The sequence below is a fragment of the Mytilus galloprovincialis genome, chromosome 2 (genome assembly GCF_965363235.1).
Source record: "Mytilus galloprovincialis chromosome 2, xbMytGall1.hap1.1, whole genome shotgun sequence".
Lineage (NCBI taxonomy): Eukaryota > Metazoa > Mollusca > Bivalvia > Mytilida > Mytilidae > Mytilus > Mytilus galloprovincialis.
The window spans coordinates 17,330,258-17,346,222 of record NC_134839.1 but is presented as its reverse complement, the minus strand read 5'-3'; the positions used below and the strand labels follow the sequence as shown (position 1 = coordinate 17,346,222).

General features: G+C 31.9%; 1 long non-coding RNA gene across 1 annotated transcript; it reads right to left on the bottom strand.

Annotated features, from left to right (window-relative positions):
- Window positions 1-4,064: 4,064 nt before the first annotated feature.
- On the bottom strand, window positions 4,065-15,572 carry LOC143062139 (uncharacterized). Its single transcript, XR_012974571.1, has 4 exons — window positions 15,438-15,572; window positions 12,575-12,655; window positions 11,737-11,904; window positions 4,065-4,149 (listed from the first exon to the last, which is right to left on the bottom strand). It is a non-coding gene; the product is annotated as an uncharacterized LOC143062139 (long non-coding RNA).
- Window positions 15,573-15,965: the final 393 nt, after the last annotated feature.

Below are 15,965 nucleotides of genomic sequence, written 5' to 3'. Positions count from 1 at the left end.
GCATTATGGTGTAATGTGTAAGGTGTATGGTGCAAAGGTGTAACTAATTATCAAAAGTGCCAGGATTATAGTTTAGTAACGTGTAATGTGTAATGACACAGAGTGTACGGTGTAAAGGCGTTTTGTAAATGGTGTAACGGTGTATGGTGTTAGTGGGAAGTTTACACCATCCAAGGACTGTATAACTAGTTTTATTTAATATAATATTTTATTTTTGCGTAAATGAAATAACAGTTGGCGCGAAAGCAAAGCATCGACTCAATCCATATCATAAGTTCTGATAGGTAAGCTTGTTTCCTTTAAAAAAAAAACCGAGGAAAAAGGATTCATAGAAATTTACTAAAATATTGTATTTTGATTTTCTTTATGCTTTGTCTCATGCTATAGTTGTAGTATATTTTTACATTATATAAATGTTTGTTTAGATCATTACTATATGACATGATTCGAAACTTTCAAGTACTTAACTTTTTCCTTTATATTTTGTGTAGAATGACTAAGATATTCAATTACTATGCAACCCGTGATCTTATTTATATCTTTTTTTTCGAAGGAAAGGAAACTAAAGTGTCCTTAAAATCTAGTATTGCAATACGTGCGTTTCCTCTATTAATTATTCTGATAGATAACACAAGTCTTTTAAAGGTAACAGGTCCTGTTGTTGTAGTGACGTATTGGTAGATAATTATTGTAACAGAATGCCCAGTTGATAACGACTTAACAAAATCTATACGTTGGAAATAATTTAATGTTGCTTATCATTAGTGTATTGGAACACACATTGGTCTGTCTTTCAAATCAAAAATCATAGACCGAAAGGTTTCATAAATACTGAAAATTGAGCATTACGACCCCTATTTAAAACTGGAGAGATTTCTGGTACTCCAATAAAGGTTAAAGTATACAGATTCATACGGTACACCCATCGTGCTACTCCTAAATAAAGGCAACAGTACTTTACCGCTGTTCAAAACACATAAATCTATGGACAAAAAAAACAAAATCGTGGTAACAAACCAAAACTGAGGGAAACGCATTAAATATAAGAGGAGAACAACGACACAACATTAAAATGTAACACACACAGCAACGGACTAAGCATTAGACAAAATCCGATGAGAATAACAACTATAACGTCAAACCAAATACATGAATTTAGGATAGAAAAGTACCGTGACACGTCTTATAGTAATGTGAATTCACACTAAAATATAAGAGAAAACAAACGACACAATGGAAACACAACGTAAAAATGTTACACACACAGAAACGAACTATGATATGACAATGACCATTTTCCTGACTTGGTACAGAACATTTACGTTAATAAGTAGTTTTATTTATTGATAAACTATCATATAATCGCAGCTTGTAATTCATTCTCCATGTTGATGAGATATTATAAGGCTTGCATTTCCTATATAATGACTTTTTTTTGATAGATGCTAGCTGCTCACAAGGAGGCAATTAAACTTAAAGTCGCACGTAGAAAGTTAAAATCATCCATTCGATTAATTAAAAAACAGTATTACGATTTGATAAACGCTGTTTTATATATTTTCAAACATGTCAAAACATGACAACGGATATGTTCCAATCGTCAAAAGCACAATATCATCATCATCTATCCAAAATTTAGACTTATCATCGAGGTTGTACATGCATGTGTTACATGTTTGGTGCCAAATATAGATCATGATCTGTTTGCATATCCAGAGCATATGGAATCTTCCCCGGGTGTTTAGGTAGGGTTAGTGTTGTACAGTCTTTAATCTTTATTTGTTTTGTATTCATTTGTTTGTCATTGTGTTGTCAAATTGAAACATGAGTTCTCTCAAATGTCTTCAAAAGACATAAAAGCACTAGTTGCCTTAGGTTTGTAAAAATAGCCAAAAAAAGTAAATGGTCATGATACACAGCTAACTGTGAATAGAATTTTTGGCGGTGTTAGAGAGTGGTGAAAATTCTTAAAAGGCTATCATTATCCTTTATTGACCAGGAAATACTACCGTGTCACCTACACTATTGTTGCCTTTATTTACAGGTCAGAACATTTCTTACATTTTGATCGAATAAAGGATTTTCTATCAACACAAAGTATATGTACGCGTGTTAATAATTACATTATAACATAAACATTCAACATGTTCAAGTAAATAAAACGTATTCATCTGGGTTTTTTTCTTCTAAATTTGAAGTATCCTATTACTCTTAAAGATAAAAGACAGTTTAAAACAATTTAATTGCATGTAAAAACGAAATAAAAACAAAACAGGCAAGTTATACTTAAAATAATTGTAAATTAAAATACGTGGCAGTATGTCCTTTAGGTCATATGTTAAAAGCGATAAAGATTACTTAATATCAAAACGGTGAAAAAAAATCAGAATGGTCCTTAAGATTGATGCAATCTGCAGAATACAATACAATTGTTTTTCTCTATTTTTGTAAAACTTCAAATTGCAGAAGGTAGAAGATCCAGAGACTTCATAAGTTTATGAACATACCTTATGTTACTAAGTTTCTGTCTGCCATATGTCCTTTGCCCTTGGCCTTATTTTCGTGTTCAATAACTTATAGAAATACCTAATGTTTTGTTAACATGGAGTACTTATCTATTTTAATATGAGTAATATGAGAACTAAATTCGGTATATGAATTCCTTGCATGGACCTCATGGATTAAAGTGATTTCATTGTTAAGTTCGTAAACCAGAGACCATAGGCCATCATAGTTTTATTATATCTCGAGCATACAATGATTGTACATTTAATGTTTCATCTTACCTTGACCCAAATTTCATGGTTCAATGTTTATTTACAGTGGGTTTGGTCTCTTTTTCAGGTACTGTAAGTGAAAGGGCTACTTAATGTTAAGTAAGGAATGATTGGTAGGTGTACATGTCCGTCTAGCAAATATCATTTCATCTTGAGATCATTTTTATGGTTCAATTGAAACTACTAAGTGTGTGTGGTACGGTTTATTTTTCTGATACTATAAGCATAAGAGCCACTACATTCTGTTTTTGTAATGATTGTTTGGTATACTCGTTTGTTTGACATGGTTCATATGACATTGGCCTCATTTTTAGGGTCCATTGACCAATGATAAATTGTGGTTTCGTGACTCTATCAGATAATAAGCAATAGCTCACATTTATTATATTATTATATTATATTTTGTGAAGTATACATGCCTGTCTGGCAGGATTCATATAAACTTATAAAATGGTTTTCATGGTTCATCTGTCAATTTGATTATTTTGTGGTGTATATCTAATGTACTTTAAGAGATAAAAACACTACATTTGATGTATAGAATGATTGAACTAGACTAAAGTCTCTCTGGCATGGTACATGTGACCATGACCGTATTTTAAGTTCATTGATGATGTTGAATTTAAAATATTTGTAATTAAGCCTTCGAATTACAGATAATCAACATTTATTTATTCATAAGTAAAGCATGCGATATACTTCAGTGTGCACTTTGATTTTCACTTTCAGAATAAATCTGGCCTGATGTTTTTCTTTCTTTTTGAGACTTTCAAACTTACTGATGTTTTAGATATGTGAGGAACAATAAACCTATTCAATCGTTGCAATACGTATGACCCTTTGATGGTCAGACATCGATGAGTGTGGTGTCGATATAAAATCAAGGATGACAACCTAATAAAAGCGTCTTAATAAATGTGAATATTTGCTTTTTAGCGAAATATATAGCATTCAAAAAGCATTTAATATGAACATGAAAGACAATCTGTAATTTTACCTCCATAAGAACTGTGGTTTTGATTCAAAATATCTTTCAAAGTAAATTTTGGTTCATAAAAATTGACCATTTCCTTTTTTTGGAGGCTAGTATTTTTTTTTTAACTATAAGACTATCAGAAGAAATAACCATTTTATCGAATTAGTGAGAAAATCTCGCATATATTCTTTGCTGTCGAAAGATATGAGATATATATTTCCCCAGTGTAGAGTACATGTACACTGTCATGAATCTTGTTTCGATTTTTGTTGTAGTATAACGTTACAATTGAAATTAGAGTGAAGCATGCAATATTTGTATTTACAATATTTTATTCAATGTAAATAGTTTTATTTGTCTTAGGAAGTTGCTGACTTTCCCTGAAGACTAGGTTTTCTGAAAAAAAAAAGTTCATTGATAATGTATTGTTAAACTGATATCAACATCCATGAATAACCGAACTGCATGTCATATATATATATATATATATATATATATATATATATATATATATATATATATATATATATATATATATATATATATATATATAATGTCTAAAAATAGCAACAATCAACATTCAATCTATTTAAGCGTGGATCAGTTTGTGAAAATAAACTGATACAGTTACTGAATTAAAATTATATAAATGTCTAAGAATACAACTTAAACACACTAATTAATACATTAAAAAGTTCTATTAGATGTTAAATAGAAATACGCAATATTTCGCTAAACAAATTAGCTTCATCAGGCGTGTGCATCTCTCAAGGTGAAATCGGATGCATGACAAAAAATATTTGTGTAGCTAAATCTATACAAGAGTTGAGGAATAGTGTAACATATTGATTGATGTTGCATACAATATGTTTGTAGCTACAACTACATGAACTCTGAATAAAAGTTTAATACATTTATAGATGTTCGATTAATTGTATGAATTTCTATAAATTAATTTGTATGATTTCAAGATAATTATGGTTTTGATTTGTTTTTAAATCTTTTTTCGTCTCTCTGATTTAGTCCATTAGGTTCAAGAGTTCGTAACTGGTGCATCCAAAATCTCTCTCTTTTTTGTCTTCCTTGTGTATCCCAATTTTGATTTTTCTCAATGATTTGAAATGTGACGTTTTCAAAATCGTGTCCTGCTCTTAAAAGGTGTCTTGTAATTGGGCAGTTCCTTTCTTTTGTATAAAATGACCGATGGTTATTTAGTCGGATGTTAAATGGTGTTTCTGTTTCACCAACATATTGTATTTTGCAAGTTCCACACGTTAGAACATAAATGCAATTTTGCGTTTTGCAATTTGATGTTATGAATATGTTGTATTTTTTCTTTGTGACTGTGCTGACGAATTAGGTTTCGATAGTGGCGACTCTGCAGCACTTACAATTGCCCCTTCCGCATGGTGTATAACCTCCAATTGTTGATTAATCCTGTTTAGATACTTTGGATGTTACTAGAATATCTTTGAGGTTTTTGGGTCTGCGGTAAGCCATAACGGGAGGTGATGGAAAAATCTCTTTTAAGGAAGGATCATTTTCAATAAGACGCCAGTGTTTGTGGACAATTGATGAAAGATTTGTCAGGTCAGGATGAAAGCTAACAACAAACGGGATTTTATTTGTCTGGGCCGTATTTTCTTTGTATTCAATTCGGTTGATGAAAGTTGTTACAGAAATCGAGAAATTCTTGCAGACGTTCTGCAGTTTCGTTCCATTTGATGTCGATGTCATCAATATAACGGAGCCAAGACAAGGGTTTGTATGGTACATTCGAAAGGATGCATTCTTCGAGACTCCCCATGAAAATGTTGGCAAAAGAAGGTGCCATTTTGGTTCCCATACTGGTACCGTCAACCTGCAAGTAGTGCTGGTCGTTGAATACAAAATTGTTGTTTTCCAGCACTAGTCGCAGCAACTGAACCAGACAGTCTGTTGGGGGATGTTTATCCTTACGATTGTTCCATACTTGTTCACAAGCTTCATTTTTGGGAATATTTGTGTATAAAGAAGACACATCCATCGATACCAAAATTATGTTGTTTGGTAAGGGATTTAATGAATCCATTTTCTTCAAATAATCTGTTGTATCTTGAATGTAAGATGGCATTGTTCTAACATGTGGTCTAAGATGGTAATCCACGAATTCAGATATTTTTTCGGTTGGATGGCCATTTGCAGATACTATCGGTCTTCCCGGAATCCCTTCTTTATGAAGTTTTGGGAGCAAGTAAAATCGACCGGTTGTGCAGGTTTCATCAGGGCGTAGATCTATAGTCGTACGTGTCGTCATCTATGTGTTTTTTTGCTGTTCATATCTGAAAGGACCTCATTAATTTGTTTACTTATTTCTTTTGTAGGATCACTTTCTAAATGTTTGTAAAATTTTGTATTTGCCAGCTGACGATTCCCTTCTTCAATGTAGTCGGTTTTGTTGATCACTACAACTGCACTTCCTTTGTCTGCTTGTTTAATAACAATATCATCACGGCTTTTTAAATTATTAATGGCTTGGCTTTCTTGTTCAGAGAGATTCCGTAAACGTTTGCCACTGACTGATGATTTTACTTCAGTTTTAATAGATGATATAAAGGATTCTAAATTGTCGTTCTTACTCCTTGGTGGATTCCATTCGCTTTTCTTTTTAAATCTTGGGATGCACTTGTCCTCTTTATCACTCTCATATTCCAAATCATTTATTCCGGCTTCTTGTAAGTTTGTTTTTGTTGCCTATTTAAGTGTTCTTTTAGGCGAAGACGTCTTGCAAATTGATCCACATCTGTCTCCAATTGTAGGTTGTTAATGTTTGCTGGTATAGGACAGAAGTTTAGACCTCTACTTAATAATTTTTCTTCTGAATTGGTTAATTCTGTTGACGACAGATTAACAACTAAATTATTATCCGCGGGGTGTGTCCGTTTTTTAAAACGTCTTTTTCTTGGTTGTTTTAAATCACTATCTTTTAAAATATTATTTAGGCCACACCAATTTGATTCCTTGTTCGACGGACCCGCCCGCACCTATTTTTTTCAAAACAGAATTTTTTTATTTTTTTTATATTCCCGCTTCCCCCATCCGGAAATGTAATCATGTCCATTTCCCGCACCGTTTTTTTTGTAAATATTATAAAAAGATATCAACATTTGTTTTTAAAATCACAATCTAACCTGTATATAACGATTTTAAACATAAAAGCACCCCACCACTTGTTAATATCTGTGAGAATATTTGTTTCAGCATGAAATCTATTTATCAAAAGCGGGAGTGCTCCGATATAAATTTATGACAGCGGAAATACCTGTAAAAAACAAAAAATTGGTTACTTTCCCCCTTACTTATATTCCCTATCAAAAAATGTTCGTTGTTAGAATAAAGTACAAAGAACTTCTGAAGGATTTGCCTTCAACTGCAATTATATTGTATGCTGGCGAAACAAAACTATCCATAGCCGCTGCATGTTTATGCACCTGTCCTGATTGATTGAGGGGCAGTTATCGTTTGTTGATGTTGTTCATTGGTATTTTCCCGTTTGGATATACATGATATATAAATTAGATCGTTGGTTTTCCTGTTCGAATTGTGTACGCTAATAATTTTGAGGTCCTTTATAGTCTGCTGTTTGGTCTGTATCAAAGCCCTGTGTAAAAGGCCATACTTTGACCTGTGTTTGTTATTAACAGGTTGAGAACAACCCTCCCTCAGACAAGGGGTCATTTTACTGATGTAGAAAAGAAAATAGAAATACCAAGGATTTGTATAGTTCTTCTATACGAAACCTTTGAAAACTTAGAATTTTGTACTCAAAAAGAGGAGAGTTGCATCATATTTTAAACAACTTTTTTCTAAAAGAGGAGTCCACTTATTTTGAATAATATTAAACTGTTAAAGTAAATGTGTTAACATGCTTAAAGTCCAGGAATATTACAAAATTTGTGGACATGTTTTGACCATTTAATACCAGATAGATATATAGTTCTTTGAGAAAATATGAGCCCTTTTCTACAAACAAATATATTATAACTTATATTGATCCCTCATAAAACATGTAAAAGGGATATTTATAACATTAAGGGGTTGTCCCCAAACTGATTATGACTTGGATGGAGAATTGTCTCATTGTCAGTCACACATACATAGACCAGATTTAATTATTTCTTCAGAAATTAAAGAAATATCAAAGCACAAGTGATAAATCAAGCTTTAATATTGTCAAAACCTACTATTTTATGTTTACAAAAAAAAATTTAATCGCTCGCCTTTACTTTTCAAGCTTCGCCTCAAAATTTTGCAAATTAAATATTTTTTTATTAAAATTTTCAAATCGCTCGCTCGCCCCAAATTTTGGAGTCCAAAAATCCGTAGAACAAGAAATTAAATTGGTGTGGCCTTATATCAAAATTTGAAAATTGCTGTTTAAGACCATCTCTGGTAAATTTCTTTTGTTGCTTGTTTTTGTAATTTTGACTTTCTATTCTTTCAATATCGAATAATCTTTTCTTGATTAAATCCATGTCTCCGTTAGTAATGGACATTGGTGGTTTAGAAAGCATTTCATTTATTCCAGAGTTGATTTGTTTATATGAATAGATAGAAAAGGAAAGTAAAAGTTGGAGAAGCCATAAAGAACAATTGAATAAAGTTTCGTCCCAACGTTTCATAAATCTGAAGGACTTTACACCCGGTGTTTGTGGTGTCAATTTAATATTCAATCCGTTTGGTATTTTGTTGTTATAAATATATGATTTAATGTTTGAAACATGATGTTCAACTTGTATTTTCTGTTTTGTTAAACTTCGTAGTTTGTTAAAATAAGTTCTTTGTTCCATGATCTTAGCGGGAAATAGATATGAAAGGATTACACACAAAAATATGTGTAATGCGTGTTGCCTGCGTGAATAATATATAATGTCTAAAAATAGCAACAATCAACATTCAATCTATTTAAGCGTGGATCAGTTTGTGAAAATAAACTGATACAGTTACTGAATTAAAATTATATAAATGTCTAAGAATATAACTTAAACACACTAATTAATACATTGAAAAGTTCCATTAGATGTTAAATAGAAATACGCAATATTTCGCTAAACAAATTAGCTTCATCAGGCGTGTGCATCTCTCAAGGTGAAATCGGATGCATGACAAAAAATATTTTTGTAGCTAAATCTATACAAGAGTTGAGGAAAAGTGTAACATATTGATTGATGTTGCATAAAATATGTTTGTAGCTACAACTACATGAACTCTGAATAAAAGTTTAACACATTTATAGATGTTCGATTAATTGTATGAATTTCTATAAATTAATTTGTATGATTTCAAGATAATTATGGTTTTGATTTGTTTTTAAATCTTTTTTCGTCTCTCTCATTTAGTCCATTAGGTTCAAGAGTTCGTAACTGGTGCATCCAAAATCTCTCTCTTTTTTGTCTTCCTTGTGTATCCCAATTTTGAAAACGTCACATTTCAAATCATTGAAAAATATCAAAATTGGGATACACTTTTAATGTATAAATTAGTGTGTTTAAGTTATATTCTTAGACATTTATATATATATATATATATATATATATGAGTCTGAAAGATTGTGTAACAATACCGATAAATAGATGGAAAACAAAACACTAAAAAGTGTTGAATATCATTGCACAAAGATGGAAAAACTGAACAGATGATATAAATTATACAATAATTGCAAATATTTCGGCTCAACAAATGGCCTTCTTCGGTGACAAACGTTTTAACAATAATGAGATATAATGTATAAGGTGTAAACATAGATCACTAATAATACAGGTAAGTTTTGGTCGATTGTTTTTAATCCAAAATCCTGAATATAATAATATTAACACTAGACTGTAAATTTAATTATTTCTTTCTATTGATTCCATCTGGATGGAGGACACCCAGTGTTTTTATCCAAAACCTCTCCCGATTTTCTCTTTGCCTATTTTGCCATGTACAATCCTGTTCGATCACAAGTATCTTCATGTGATCAAAATCTTTCAGGTTGTGATCTGGTAACCTGAAATGTTGGCTGACAGGAATGTACGGTTTTTTTGTGAGGTCACTCCTGTGGCCATTGAGGCGTTTGTGAAATGGCTGCATAGATTCACCAACATATTGGAGACCACATCTAGGACACTCAAGAACGTAAATCACGTTTGAGCTTTTGCAGTTGACATTGCAAAAGATCTTGTATGTCTTTTCTGTGGTCTTACTGTGAAATGTTGATGAATGCTGCAATTGGTTGCAACATTTGCAGCGCTTGTCCCCACAAGGCTGACAATTACCTACAGTATGGTTAGGTTTGGAAAGGTCAGCACGGACAAGTATATTTCTCAGGCTGTTAGGTTGTTTGAAGGCAATCATGGGAGGCTCAGGAAAGATTTTGGATAACTTCGAATGTTTCTCGATTGCTGTCCAATGATCACGAATGGTCTTGAAACTATTTCTCAGGCATGGATGGTAGGTGAGCACACATGGGATTCTTTTACTTTTCTGTTTATCTTTGTAAGTTAGCAGACTGCTTCTGGGGATGGATTCCGCTTTTCGAAAACTATTTTTGATGTTTTTGTGTTTATATCCCCTTCTTTTTAAATGTCCTTTAAGCTGCCCCAGACGTTGTTTTGCAGTGTCTTCAGAGGAGCAGATTCGCCTTATTCTGAGAGCTTGGCTGTATGGAATGCTCTTCGTGCAGTGTGGAGGATGGCAACTTTCAGGCGACAAGTATTGATGAGTATCTGTAGGTTTAGAGTATATATCTGTGTTTATTATACCTACAGAGAGGGTGCTAGATGTATCAAGGAAGTTTATGGTGGAATTAGATGTTTCATGGGTGAATTTGATGGTAGGGTGTTGATTGTTAGCATTTGTTATAAAAGTTTCTAATTTTTGCCAACATTTCAGGTTACCAGATCACAACCTGAAAGATTTTGATCACATGAAGATACTTGTGGTCGAACAGGATTGTACATGGCAAAATAGGCAAAGAGAAAATCGGGAGAGGTTTTGGATAAAAACACTGGGTGTCCTCCATCCAGATGGAATCAATAGAAAGAAATAATTAAATTTACAGTCTAGTGTTAATATTATTATATTCAGGATTTTGGATTAAAAACAATCGACCAAAACTTACCTGTATTATTAGTGATCTATGTTTACACCTTATACATTATATCTCATTATTGTTAAAACTTTTGTCACCGAAGAAGGCCATTTGTTGAGCCGAAATATTTGCAATTATTGTATAATTTATATCATCTGTTCAGTTTTTCCATCTTTGTGCAATGATATTCAACACTTTTTAGTGTTTTGTTTTCCATCTATTTATCGGTATTGTTACACAATCTTTCAGACTCATATAATTTTTCCTGTTTGTGTAGTATTGTCAATTTTGATGATCCAATACCTATTAAGTTTACTGGTTGGTAGATTCTTATAGACTCTATATATATATATATATATATACTAGTGTATGAAGTGTTGTCAAACAGATTTCATTCTACTCTACTGTAATACTACCCCATTCTAAACTTCCAAGACAGATTGAAGGAACTTGACCAATTTTGTGCCATAGATAATAGTCATTCTTAGATATAACGGTACATATTAGGAAGGGAAACCCCATTCTGTAAAAACAATACACTGTCAGTTAAACAAAATGGAAACTTGCGTTAGATATATTTTCTTGAGTGACAACATTATTGTTATGTTAGATGTTATGAGGACGTGTTATTCAACGACGAATTGGCATTCTGTCGAACAAAAAATTGTCCCCCTTCCCCAGCAAAATTTTGTGGGTTCGTGTTGCTCAAACTTTTGTTTTCTGTGTAATGATTTGTGGAATGTCGTTTATCTGTTGAAAGGTTTTGTCAGTAATAACATGCTACAAACCATATCATTTCTATTTGTCATTAAATCGTTCTGTGAAAAAAAAACTAAATCAAAGTCAGATATAGCTGCGTTTGTATAACTTACTTAAGAATCCAATAACACCAACACTGGTTGTTTCCAGGCCCTTCACATATTCCTAAATCAAATAAAAAGCGCACACACCATCCATTACAACTGGCGGGGTCATGAGGACAAAACTGGTCAAAATTAAAGTCGCCCATATGCCGTTTTTTTTTTTTGCAGCGTGCAATCCTGAAAATACGATTGTTATTTTTATTTAATACACGGTATAACCGGCTAAATTATGTTCATAAACAAAATTATTACATGAAAATTCTTAATGTATGTTTTCATTAACATGTTTACTCAAAGGGCAGACCTACAGATGTTGGTAGACACATTTTCATCTGTGCCGAAGATCGTCATGTTCAATATAGGTGACTGTCACCAGTTAAACTTTACTGCAATACATTCAAAAAGTGAACTTGGAGTCTTGTTACTGCATAAATGATGAATATGCACATGTATAAATTATTGGAAAAACAATGATCATTCTGAATGGCAACAAGCACGAATAAATGTTAAACTTGGTGTTTGAGCGCTTAACCCTTAAGACAGTATGGTAACATCACATCATACGAATAAATGATGCAAATCAATCGAAAAAGGCTTGACTCATCAGCTCGGAACTTTAAAGTCTTGTTCTTTAAATCTAATCAATGTTACGATTTGAACTTACAAGATGTGTATGTGTAAAATAATTAGTATTAAAGTATACACGATGCATAACTTCATGACCACTAGTTGGTGTAGAGATTACCTAGCAAAACATACCATTTCAAGAGCAGGAAAATCTAATATAGGTACAAATTGTACAAATTGCACAATAAACTACATGTATGTGATATATAAAACTATTTACCTGTAACAAAGAGTGAAAATACCAACACCACGACAAAATACTTCATAGTTTTAGTTATAACAAGGAATTAGGGGCAAATATCTGCAAAATGTAAAAATCATGGTAAAAATAACCAAAATAAAATCCATTTTGATGTCTTAATGAAGCCTCTTATGTATATTTTTCTATTTTTTTCATGAGAGATTCAGCAGCGCATTTAACATTAAAAACATTCACTTAGTAAATAATGAGTCGATTTCAATGATACTAATTTTTGCATTTAATTGCTAGAAAATATGTATATGGACTTCATGTATAATGTCCCACGGTTATTTTTGTCTTTAGATTGTTGTCTAATTGACATATCGTAGTATAAAATTAGTCACGAGCTTTAAATTATAACTTTGAATTCATTTTGTGGTAAGATTATTCTTGGTATAAGAGCCGCATGATCGATTTTTTTGCCTAAAATCAGGTTCACCGCCGCCCCATGTTTTCTCTAAATGTTGTGTATATGTACCATGTCAGTAATATAGCAGTTATTGTCAAATGGTTCGTTTCTATTTAGGCAGCATTGGAGTTTATTTTTGTTGAACTTCAGTGTTATTGTTGTTCTGTTCTTTTCTTCTTAAAGTTGACATGTTTTCCTTCGGTTTGTAATTCTGATTTGATTTCTCTCAATATATTTATGAATTTTGTGAACATGTAATACTACTGTTGCTTTTATTTTGCAGATACTGTTTATTAAAGAAATCAGTCGTTAAAAAATCAGGTTTATGTCGTAATAAGGAATAAGAAAAATAATTAATATCCTTTACTGATAGATCAATAATTCGTAAATGATTCTGAAGGCTACAAATTGTATGTAAATTGTTACGATGATTCATAGCAATAGAAAATCGTCATAAGAAAAGGAACAAAATAAATCCCCTTTTTTTGGAAGGCTGAACTGTTTTCAAAGTGACAAATTTCTTTCAATTACAAAGAGCTAATGACCTGTTTACATTGGAAATAACTATTATGAAAAAAGTGATAATGACCGTATAAATGCAAAGATCTATTAGTATTATATTGAATATAGTTATCAAAGGTACCAGGATTATAATTTATTACGCCAGACGCGCGTTTCGTCTTCATAAGACTCATCAGTGACGCTCATATCAAAATATATTGAAGATATTGTCATTTATTTATATTTTAACGGAATTAAAATTCTGTACAGGGAAACATATATTCCTAACACACCAAGTATCGACTGTTTTATAGAAACAGTGTTACTAACATTACAGAACCTTTATCTGGAACATGCACAAAATATCTGTCAATGAACTTTCAGCAAATATTATCACTATGTTAGAGTCAACCCATCTTTTCCCGTATTTAAATTGTAGAACATGTGAAATGTTATGGAAAATCTATTATTGTCTATTTCTTTGATTTTATTTATATTCAATAATATAGATATAAATCTGATCTTCAAGGTATAACGGAAGGTTGTATTTGTTATATTTATTTTGTGTGTGTGTCCATGGACACTACAGTCATGTATATACAAAATTCTAGCTAGCTTTCGGTATAAGTATTTAAAAAAATAACTTAATATTTTTTTGTTTCCAAACAAACCTACTTGAAATTGATAATACTCCTAACATGAAAAGTTCCATAACAATAACAAACTGTAGAGGGTTTTTCACAATTTCTGATAGCATACTTTAAACAATAAACACATCAACACTTTTCCTGACATTTACAGTTACAGACATGAAATACATAACCACTACATATGCTATTGCGACAACTAGCTACCAAAATTCAAATGAAGTGGATGAAAGCATTATAGGCAACAGTAAGGCCTTCAACAATGAGAAAACCCATACCGTATTGTCGTCTATAAAAGGCCTAGCCATGAAAAATATGAAATAGTCTAATTAGGAATAGTAAAGATTAATTTAAAACAAAAGAATTTACGAAAAACAATATGACAGACATAAACGAATGACGACCACTAAACCACAGGCTCCCGATTTGGAACAGGCAAATAAAGAAAAACAGCTAACAAAAACAAAGACCGGACTTGACAGGGTATATATCCTTCCTTCATCCCTAACAACTCAAAATGTACATATTTACTTGGAGTTACTGGCAACTAGTTCAAAGACAATAAAAACTAATTGAATTCATATACAGCCAAAGTTGCCGACTAAATCTTTGAATCTTTGGAAGAATTTAGTAAAGATTTTATCTCAGTTACGGACATGAGTTTCTAAACTTACAGGCATCATCCAAACTGTTTCTAGCTACGATTGATTTCTTCCATAAACGATAAGTTATGCACGAGATACGCTACAATTATGAAAAGACCATTTTCAATTTATGTCTTTCACTTGAAAATTTTGCAAATATGTGCGCTTTTATAACGTCATTCACCAGATACAAGGGATCCTTGCATTATTAATAAAGTTCACCTAGCGTCCTTGCTATTGTTATTATGCAAATTAAACTAGAAACAATATTTGTTCCAAAGGTACTTAATCACAATTCCAAAATGGGAGCAGTACTGATGATCAATTATGATACTTTGATTCGGCGAAATATTAGTGCATTATAGAATCATATTTTTTGAATCGCCGAAATATCCGAGCTATATAAAATCATACTTTTGTAATCGCTCGTTTAAATATATACATATGGGAATGAAATGAAGATGCCCCTGAAGATACCAAAAATATGTTCTTTAGACAAAGTTTTAACTGGATTTCAACGATCTCGAAAGTGGTCTACTTATTTTCCTTGTTTTCTTTTAAAAACTTGGTTATCATTACCAGTGAAATGGGTCTGCAAATATTTTTGTTAAATTTTACTTCTTTAATTTAAATATACTTACAGTTGATTTGAAAAATAAGCTCTCCGTAAGTTACATGCACAGAAAAGCAGTATTTAAATACTCTTGATACTGAATTCTCAATGACGTGTAATCGTTTTGATTGTCCATAATAAATGTTTTAATTAATAAAACGCAGTAAAAGGAGTAGGTTCAGTAAGACCCCTTTTTGGCCCCAAAAAATAGCAGTTTTACAAAATTGTTAAAATGTAAACTTTTAGTTATTTATTGGAAAGAAGAATGCTTCTGCTACATAAATATTGGCAGTTTTTGACAGTACAATGCACATATATCGTGTACTCACATCATTAAGTCATGCTAAATTACTGAAATCTTCACAATTTGAGCATTTTAGTTAAATTTCAGACGGTTTCCGTCTAAAATGAAAGTGGCCGCATTCGTGTTCATTCATAATATTGAAATATAAGTTGTATTTGATGATAATAAATAAAATATATAAAGGTTGAGGATAAACACGGATGCGGCCACTTTCATTTTTGACAAAAACCATCTGAAAAGTGACGTTTTCTG